The following is a 7,643-nucleotide window of genomic DNA, read 5'->3' as shown; positions in this document are numbered from 1 at the left end:
TTTTATTGACTATGCAAAGGCATTTGACTGTGTGGATCATAACAAATTATGGTTAACATTGCCAAGAATGGGAATTCCAGAGCTCATGAGGACCCTGTACATAAACCAAGCAGCAGTCCTTCGACCAGAACAAGGGACTAAAGTATAGTTTAAAAACAGGAAGGGCATGTGTCAGGGTTGTATCCTTTAACAATACTTATTCAATCTGTATGCTGAGCAAATAATCCAAGAAGCTGGATGTACAAAGAAGAACATGTCATCAGGATTGGAGGAAGACTCATTAGCAAACTGCGATATGCAGATGACACAAGCTTGCTTGCTGACAGGGAAGATGACTCGAAGCATTTACTGATAAAGATTAAAGACTACAGTCTTCAGCATAGATTACAACTCAACACAGAGAAAATAAAAATCCTCACAACTGGATCAGTCGGTAAGCAGTATCATGACAAATGGAGAAAAGACTGAGGTTGTCAAAAGATTTCATTTTACTTGGATCCAAAGTGAATACCAATGGAAAGAGAAGTCAAGAAATCAGATGTCATATTGCACTGGGCAAATCTGCTGTAAAAGAACTCTTGAAACTGTTAAAGAGCAGAGATGTCACTTTGAAGACTTAAGGTATGCCTAACCTAAGCCCTGGTATTTTCAATTACCTCATATGCAAAGCTGGAAAATGAATAAAGAAGACCGAAGAAGAGTTGATGCCCCTGAATTGTATTGGCGAATACTGAAAATACCATAGACTGCCAAAAGAACTACCAGAACGCTCCTTAAAAGTGAGAATGACCAGACTATTTTGGTCATGTTTTCAAAAGGGATCAGTCTCTGGAGAAGTATATCATCCTTGGTAAAGTGGAGGGTCAGAGAAAAAAGGAAAGACCCTCAATAAGATGGATTGACACAGTGGCTGCAATGATGGGTTCAAGCACAGCAAGGATTGTGAGGATGCCACAGAATCAGGCAGTGTTTCATTCTGTTGTACACAGGATTTCTGAGTCAAAACTGACTTGACAGCACCTAATATCAACAACAACAATCCATTAATAAGTTTATCAGAATTCCGAGCTTTTCATGAACTGTTACCAATTAAGAGCTACAAGCCATCTCCCCAAACTCCAAATGACAAAATCTGGGGTTCTATATATCCATTTTGTATTCAGGACATCATTTTTCCTCATCTCCCAAGAGTTTCCAGTCTCCTATACTGGGAGAATGTAGAGGAACAGGCTTTCGTGAGGTCAAATATGGCTATGCTCTTGCTTGCTGCTAACTCATTTCCACTTGCTAAGTTTCTCTTAAGTAACACTTGCTAAGGTGATCTTGGAGTTTGGGGGCTCTGGCACCATGCCACCATTGTACGCTAGAGCTATAAAAGCCCCTATTTTCCTCTGGGGGGGCATGGAGACTCTAGTCTGCCCTGCTGTTGTCCAGAATTTCATCTAACTAAACCCTTCATGAACTCCTTTATCACAATCATGGAGCTGCCTGCCTCTTTCTTTGGTCTCATGGCATCTCAGAGAAATTAAGTTACTGATCCACGCCCAGAGAGCTCAAAGTTAAACCCTGGATCTATAAAAGATTTCATGTTCTAGATGTTGTTTAGAAGCACTAACACCACCACAATAAGAAAAGTAAGTCATCACAGGACACATTGCTGTAATGAAGTTTAGTCTAACAAAGCTAAGGGTATCTGCACTAGAACTAATTTATCAGAATTAATATAACACAACAATTCTGTTAGGTGACTGAGTTTGTAGCCTCAGTTTTGGATCTGCAAATGACCATATGAGTTCTGAGAGACCTTAACTCCATTAAATAATACAGACTTTACTCAAAGAATTAAAGTGAAATCAAACAACTCACGTGCAATTTGGACAACCACCTTCTTTCTACAAAATGCAACACAGCACTAAAGCCAAAAAACCAAATTCACTGCCATTGAGTCAGTCCTGACTCACAGCAAGGTTTCCAAGGCAGTATCTCTACAGAAGTAGATCGCCCAGTATTCCTTCCAAGGAGTAACTGGTGGGTTTGAACCACCAGCCTTCTAGTTAGCAGTCAAATGCCTTAGGCACTACACCACCAGAGCTCCCAATACAACACCATTAAACTATAAACCAACCCACACCCATCGCTATCGAGTTGATTCCGACTCATAGCGATCCCCATTGGGTTTCTAGGCTATAAATCATTACAGAAGTAGATTGGCTCATCTTCCTCCCGCAGAACAGCTGGTGGGTATGAACCACCAACTTGGTTAGTAGTCAACTGCCCTCACCACGACACCACCAGAGCTTCTCATTAAACTATAGAGGAGAGAATATATAAATTTAATAATCAGAAAAATCAGAACTAATTATTAACACATTTAACACTCAGCCTTCTTAGGGTAAATTTTCTGTGTTTAGATACTGATTACAAATGTGTCACTGAGTAACTGAAAAGAGTGTATATATTAGGATGTTTTAAGATTGATTCTCTTAAAATTCATAAATATTTCAAAGGATTTTGGGGAGAACCTGAATTTAAGAATAAAGAGTAAAGCAATACAGACTTTACTCATTGAATTATATTCTTATATATCCTATTTGAATCTTTACAGTTAGTCCCTGCCACCTAATGGAAAAATTTAATACAAACCACAAATTATAAAAAAAATTCACCTACACACATAATTTACTATAACTAAAGTACAGGTTTTAAAATTTCATCAAAATTTTTTAAAACTGTAAAGTACATCCCACTTGCCCACAACTTAAAGCAAACGTAAATTCTACTAGAAAATATGGTCTTTATAAAAACTCTGGGTACTTAGCCATCATATTTAAAACGCAACAATAAGCTCCTTCTAAAACATTTACTCTCCAAGTATTAAAGATAATACTATGATAAGTCAATAGAATGTATACAAATATTTTTAAATTTAAAGCTAAAGTTTGAAAATTAAATTGAATTCAGCAAAATCTTATGTTTGTGAAAGTAATTTGAATTTTAAAATATACTATAACTTAATTATATACCATAATAATACAACTTGCTACCTTAGTAACACAGTATTTCAAATTCATATTGAATCAGATGAAACTGTTAATGTTTTAAAACATTAATGGCAAATTACACATAACAATGTATTCCAATTCAAAGAGCACAGACCTCTGAATGAAAAATATAGATGGTGCTTCAGCTGTTAAAATAATAAACAAGAGTAAATTTTCACCCAAATCACAATTTAAAAAAAAAAAAAAAGTAAAATAAAAAGAAAAAAATTCACATGCTTTTTACAAAAATGTAAATGTTTCCTGATTTTGGTGACACTGCCTTTATTACATTACTATAAAGCAAATTCCACAATTCACTTATTCCATGGAATAAAAATAAACCTACAATAATATCATAAGAAAATAAAGCCTCAATTCTCCAAATTTCACTTATCCAGTTATCTCAACTATATTGAAGCATATAGGGGAATATATGGGCTGGAAAAATCTCTGAACAGTCAAAATGCATGCCACAAAGACCGTGATTTACAAAAAGATCCTCTTCTCACATACATGTTTTTATATCAGGCATAATTCTAATCTCCAAGATCACAAAATCTTAAAAATTTTTTAAGAATCTATATTTAGAAGGGAGAGAAGGGGCAAGAGGCAAACACTGCCACAGCTCCCCAAGGGCATCACTGTTATATTTGTAACATCATAAAGATAAATCTGAACTAAAAATACAGGATAATGTTGCATATGCTCATTTAAGGAGGATCTCGTCATTAAAACTGTGGTCCTAAAATCATACGCTTCCATTATCTAGAAAAATCACTTATCTGGAAAACCTCACATCCTGATGATACTGGATGTGTGATTAATGTACTTGCTTCTATTCACTTCAGTAAACAGTAATCAAACCATCAATTTTCTGATATAGTTAAAAAATTAACCTGGAAAAAAAAAAAATCAAAGCACGTCACTACTCAGGAAGAGAAATGCGCTGACTTACAAAGACTACACATACAACTCTTCTCAATATAGGCACAGAGCTCTGAAAGAACAGAAGAGAGTAATGACATTTTGTATGATATATTTGTAAATGGTATATGTAAAACAATGCCTGTTAGGGCAGATTAAACATTTTTAATCTCATTTTCCTCTCCCCATATCCACTCAAGAAAATCACTAGCATCGTGACTACATTTAGACTTTTCTCTTCATCTATTCTCTATAAGAGTTAGGAAGGGAATGAAGAGTAGGATCAGGAGACTTTCTGTACTTCAAATATTGGTAATAAAATCTCAGAAGTTTTGATTAACAGAAAATGAACTATTTAATAAAATTACATTTAAACTAAGGTCATACTCGTTATTCCTTATTTAAAGTAACCCTAAAAAAACAAAAAGCAAAAAAACCTATGATTCTCAGGTCAGCTTGCTATAAAGAGAAAAAAGTAGCTTTCCTAAGAGGAAATACACTGCCAAAAATTAAATCTATAAGACTTCAGTACCACTTTCCCTTATTTTACAGGCAGTCTCCAAGTTACAAATGTACAACTTACAGACAACCTCTACTTGCCCTTTAATGCATGGTTTAGAACCAGTTCTGTCATGGCCAATGAAACAAAACAGGAACAGACTGGAATTTTTACAACTTGCATGATTCCTCATAGTAACTGAAATGGGAAAAAAAATCTGGTCGAAGCCCTGGAATGGAAGACTCAGAAGAGGCACAATAAACCCTCTGAGGAGCCCGAAGCATGAGACTACATTACTGACAGGGCTGTGTAGAGCCACACACATCCAAAGCAGTACAGTCAGCTCCCATCTTTGAGAAGGGTACTGCCATTTTTGAGTGAACAGCCATCACTGAAGCCCTGCTTTAAAGTTCTACAAATTTGCGCTCACTTTGGAATGACTGAGTCAACCCCTACGGGCCACAAATTTTCATCACAATCACCTTCACTTGCTGCATGTGCAGCTTTTAAATCTTTGTAAATGCTTTGATCCTTTTCTTGCACTAAAGTAAAGCTAAATAAGAACCTGACTGACCTACAAATTCTTAAAGATATTAGAAAAGGATCTCATCTGTAATCCAAGGATTACCTATACTTACAAAAATTGCTACAATGAAGGAAGAATCAAATATGGTAATTATGATTTAAAAAAGCAGAAGAATGGCCTACTTGAAACAGCTCTATTGTTTCCAAAAATGTGTTCTCTAATAAGTCTGTCTCTGAAAAGCAGTCTGTCTCTAATAAGTGTAAGAACCCTTTCTGTTTGGGTTATTCACCATGTACATTGGCTATAATAGCTTTCTAAGAAGTCTTAGAATAAGTAAACACAACTTATTTCACCCAGTATATATACAAACTATATTAACTACAAAACTTGTTTTTCTTGTAGCTGTAAAAACAGTATAGTTATCAACATCTCAAAAAATCAAAAGCCTCTTAGAATACTTTAAGAAAGAGTGATTCATCATTTAAAAAAAAAAAAAAAAAGACCAAGCTTACTGGTCTGGCAGAGCCTGGTGAAAACACCCACCCTATGGCCCCTAATTACCCTTCAGGCATGGAATTGAACTCACTCCCGTGGCTTCCAGCCAAACAAAAGACAGGCATATAGGGTGAACATTTACACCAAGTAAATGCAATTCTTAAAACAATCAATCACGGGAGATCAAAGGGCAGTATTTGCACAGCACTATAGTTCAGGGGATAGGAATGCACAGGAAAGGAGAACACAGGGAAGATGTGATTACAGGGAGGAAATGGGACGAGACCTGTTACATTGTGGGGTTTGCAGTCAATGTCATGAAACAAAATGTGTATGAATTACTGTATGGAAAATGAATTTGCTCTGTAAACTTTCACCCAAATCACAATAAAAATATTTTTTTAAATAGTGATTCCTAATAAGTACAGATTATAGACATTTCTAGCTTCAATCAATGAGGCACTGGTGGTTCCGTGACAGAATTCTCACTTTCCATGCAGGAAACCAGGTCCCATTCCCAGCAAAAGCACCTCATGTACTGACCACCTGTCTTGTCAGTGAAGGCCTACATGTTGCTATGATGCTAAACAGTCTTCAGTGGAGCTTCTAGACTCTACTAGGACGGGAACAAAAGGCTGATGAAAATCAGCCAACGCAAATGTGATGCATTGCAACAGCTCGATCTACAACCCATAACAGGGATGGCAGAGGGCTGGGCAGCATTTTGTTTTGTGCATGGGATGCCATGAGTCAGGGGCTGACTCAGTGGCAGCTAAGAACAAGCTTATAACAGCATCAATTTGGAAAAAAAAAAGGGGGGGGGGTAATTTTATCAAAAACTGAGGGGGAAAGAAGAAGGTGCTCATATAGTTCTGCTGGTTTTTAAGGAGGAGGAAAGGAGAGTCCCTTATTTTAGAAAACAATGGCCAGTTCATCACTTTCTTACTGATAAAATCTAAACATCTGACATAAACAAGTACGCCACAAGAGGGAGCCACTCCCCACCATATCTGGCATATACTTCAAAATAAAATAAGAAAACCAAAAACCAAACTCACTGCTGCAGAGTCAGATCCGACTCATAGTGACCCCTCCTTGGGTTTTCGAGGCGGTATCACTACAGAAGTAGATTGACCAACCGTCCTTTCGAGGAGTGGCTGGTGGGTTTGAATCACCAGCCTTCTGGTTAGCAAATGCCTTAGGCACTATGCCAGCAGAGCTCCTCAAAATATAATAGGTAATGATATTTAATTAACATTTTATTTCAAAAGTATCCATATAACTTCATTCAGAATAATCATGAAAATATTCTCCACTTTTAAATTAACAAAATAAAAAGAAAAAACCTTTTTCATACAGAAGGGAGCTCTGGTGGCATAGTGGTTAAAGCATTTACTTGACTGCTAACCAAAAGGCAGTGGTTCAAACCCACCAGCTGCTCTGTGGGAGAATGATAAGGCAGTCTGTTTCAGTAAAGATTTATACCCTTGAGGCAAAAACCCCATGGAGCAATTCTACTTTGTTCTAAAGGTTGCTATAAGCTCCGACTTGACGGCAATGGTTCGGTTTTTTACACAGAGCATTTGAGGCCTGTCACAATAATATTTTGTATAGATCAACTCATGTATCTTTGACGACACTATATACAACTGGACAAAATGATAATTTAGTACAAAGACAGGCAACGTTTCAAAGAGGTCACATTAAATTGACTTTATTGGTGTAGCATAGTAAATGAAGCCAGCAAGGATTCAACAAATGGCAGTTTTTGCCTCTCATTCTGCAGAGGGGGTAGGGCAGTGTCAACAAAGCAAATCAGATTTCATAATAGTTTTATTATTACATATACCTTTAATATCATGACATAGGTTAGAAGGCAACTGCTCTCGTATTCATATTCTCACAGTACAGGGCTCAGAGTGAACAATTAAATAATGAGTGACAAGATAAAAATATCTACTCCTTGACAAATAACGTCTGTCTTCTTGACTTTTTGTATCCCTAGCATCTAGAAGCTCTGGTAGCATAGTGCCTAAGGCACTTGACTGCTAACCAGAAAGCTGGCGGTTCAAACCCACCAGCCACTCCTCGGAAGGAAGGTTGGGCAATCCTACTTCCGTAGTGATACTGCCTCGGAAACCCAAGGAGGGGTCGCTAT

The 7,643-nt window shown here is 37.0% G+C and overlaps 1 protein-coding gene across 1 annotated transcript in view; it reads right to left on the bottom strand.

Annotated features, from left to right (window-relative positions):
• RSBN1L (round spermatid basic protein 1 like) overlaps positions 1-7,643 on the bottom strand; it is a 131,054-nt gene that overhangs the window by 50,015 nt on the left and 73,396 nt on the right. The gene's annotated exons all lie outside the window — the stretch shown is intronic.

The sequence above is a fragment of the Orycteropus afer genome, unplaced genomic scaffold (genome assembly GCF_000298275.1).
Source record: "Orycteropus afer afer isolate SDZICR_OR568_19922 unplaced genomic scaffold, OryAfe1.0 scaffold00007, whole genome shotgun sequence".
Classification (NCBI taxonomy): Eukaryota; Metazoa; Chordata; class Mammalia; order Tubulidentata; family Orycteropodidae; genus Orycteropus; species Orycteropus afer.
This window is presented reverse-complemented; position numbering and strand designations above follow the sequence as displayed.